The sequence below is a fragment of the Peromyscus leucopus genome, chromosome 10, assembly GCF_004664715.2.
Source record: "Peromyscus leucopus breed LL Stock chromosome 10, UCI_PerLeu_2.1, whole genome shotgun sequence".
In the NCBI taxonomy this organism is placed as follows: Eukaryota; Metazoa; Chordata; class Mammalia; order Rodentia; family Cricetidae; genus Peromyscus; species Peromyscus leucopus.
Genome location: NC_051071.1, coordinates 47,569,937 through 47,572,666, shown reverse-complemented (window position 1 = coordinate 47,572,666; position 2,730 = coordinate 47,569,937). Strand labels below are relative to the sequence as shown.

The following is a 2,730-nucleotide window of genomic DNA, read 5'->3' as shown; positions in this document are numbered from 1 at the left end:
TTCAGAGGATTCGTGGAGTTGGAAGGTGAGAAGCAGTTGTGGCTTATTCCTTTGTCTCTCTGATCTTTCAGTATTTACCCCAATATCTGGCTCAGTGTTTTTATTAAGATCAACTAGGATTCATGCAACATCTGGCATCCAAATTTTTGGGGGCACAAATTCACAAAACAAACAAACAAAAAAAGCTGCTTGCCTGTGGCTTTGCAGCCACCTGTACAGGCCACAGCTGTATGTGGCCGGAGTCTCCAACCCACCTCTTGGGATTTTGTTTTGGACACCAAGCAGAGTTGTGGGTGCTACCTGTGGTGATACAGATGAGTGGCAGGAAATGACAGGCCTGACTAGCAGGAGGATCAGCCATCTAGATACTCAACCCATCACCCCATTTAAGCATCTAACCCAACCACCCAGCTAGATAACTAGAGCGGCTCCCAGGCAGCTCAGTTTCGGTTGGACCCTGGCCCGCCTGCCAGTTGCAGCCACGGAGGCAGCCCCAGGAGGAACGCTGGAGTCCATTTCCTTTGATTCTGAGGATTTGAAGATGGTTGCATAATCAGTGCCAAAAGTTGCGCTAAAAAGCACCACCAAGGTATTTCTAAATGAGTGCTTTATTAATACGCTGAAGAACAAACAGCCGATACCAGTGAATATTCGCGCTTTGATGTAGCAGCAGCAGCAGCTAGCCAGTGCCAGAAACAGAAGCCTGGCCCAGCAGATGGAGAATAGACCCTCTGTCCAGGCAGCATTAAAACTTAAGCAGAGCTTAAAGCAGCACCTGGGTAAGAGCAACATCCAGGCACGTTCAGTCCAACTCAAAGGTACCCTGGCCAGGGGAGCAATTGGAGGAAGAGTTGTACCCATAATCCAGAGATACTTTCCCTGAGGAGGACTACTTGGGGGACGTGCCACTAGAACCCTGCTTAGAGGTGGGAGAGTGTTTTGAGGTCGGGGTATGATAGGTTTGGGAAGAGGGGATTTTGGAGGCTGAGGCTGAGTTCATGGCAGAGGGAAGGGTTCCCTCACTCACCCTGTATTGACCAAGGAGCAGCTGGACAACCAATTGGATGCATACATGTCAAAAACTAAAGGACACCTGGATGCTGAGTTGGATGCCTACATGGCACAGGTACATCCTGAAACCAGTGATTGAAGCCCGCCTATTAGACTCTTGTTTAAGTCTATACATCTATAAAAAAAAATAAATAACCTGGAGAAAACATGAGAAGAAACCCGAATGATGCTGGAAGAACCTATCACAGTAGGCTGTGGACTTACCTGTCACTAGTTGGAACATTTAATCTGTTCCATCTACTTTTTGAAACTGTGTTATATGAATGACACCTGTTTTCCTTTGATTTGGTTGAGTTTGTTTTTGTTGTTTACCCAGTCACCCAGACTTCTGTTTGAACAAGAATGTGTTGGCCTTGTGAGTACAACAACATTTTTCCAGCCTTTGCCTTACCTGTCATATGCTCTGACATTTTAATATTTCCTCTGTTCATCTTTATGATCCCAGAAAAGGTTCCCAGGAGGCAGCCACTATTCTCACTAATCTGTAGTCCCTGGGTAGAGTTTTTCTACATCTTTTTTAAAAAGCTTCCTGTTAATAGCTAAAACTAAAGTTGTGTCTGCTGTTTTGATGGTGAAGGTAGTAAATTGGAAATATTGGTATTGCTTGATACCAAATTCAGAAGCTAGACAAGTAATAATTAAATCTGTAGGTTTTGAAAATACTAATGCACAATGCAAAAGAATAACTAGGCTGTTAAAGGCAAAATGTAGCATCATTGAAGGAATGGACCTGAGATACAATAAATATTGACTCTCATGACCATGATGATGTTTTAACAGGAGAGGTGATTTCCAGAGGACTGAAGAAAAATCAAAATGTCAAATGCTTCAATATTGGTAAACAAGGTCACTTAAAAAGGGGACTGTAAACAGGGCCTTCCTAGAAACAATGTTTTCACTAATAATAATCCCAATAGAATACTCCTTCCTTCTGGATCATGCAGAAGGTGTGGCAAAGGCAGACATTGGACTAAAGAATGAAAATCAATAAGGGACAGAAAAGGTAATCCTTTGAAATTGGAAAATGCCTTGAGGGGCCTCTCACATGCCTCCATGTCAAATTTGGCTCAGTTGTTTTCTGTCATCATGGAGGAAATTTCTTCCAAGAACTATTAAAGAATTTAATGGCTATTGTAAAACAACATACAACTCTGGATGATAGAATGGCTATAAAAAAGAGAACAAAAAATTCAGGAGAAAACATAAATCAAAAGTGATAAAGATTAGATTTGAAATCTAATCTTTGGGGTGGGGCAGAGTTTTGTTGTTGTCTTTGCAGGAAAATAAAAATAACCATCTTGAAGAATTTAAAGACCTTTGGACAAATTAACATCCAAAGAAGAAGGGAGAGCTACCCTGGAAAAATAACCAAGAAAAGGAATAATCTGACCTAATTAGATCTCTGGTCTCCAAAAAGATGATGGGATCCCACAAAGACAAATCCACATGGACTATGATAATATAAGTAAGCTGAAAAACACCACCCAAAGATTGACTTTGGATTGCAAACTGCTCAGGACAATTTCAAGATGCCTAGCTGAGATGATCCAGCCTAACAGACTACTCTAGCCAGGCCTTGAGACAAGCCCTGAACTTTCCATTACAAACAGAATTGTTATGCAGAGACTGGACAGCAAATAAGACAGCTACCTCTTCCAG

General features: G+C 42.0%; 1 pseudogene; it reads left to right on the top strand.

Annotated features, from left to right (window-relative positions):
* Positions 1 to 541: 541 nt before the first annotated feature.
* On the top strand, positions 542 to 1,150 carry LOC114692422 (annotated as a pseudogene).
* The last annotated feature ends 1,580 nt before the right edge of the window (positions 1,151 to 2,730 follow it).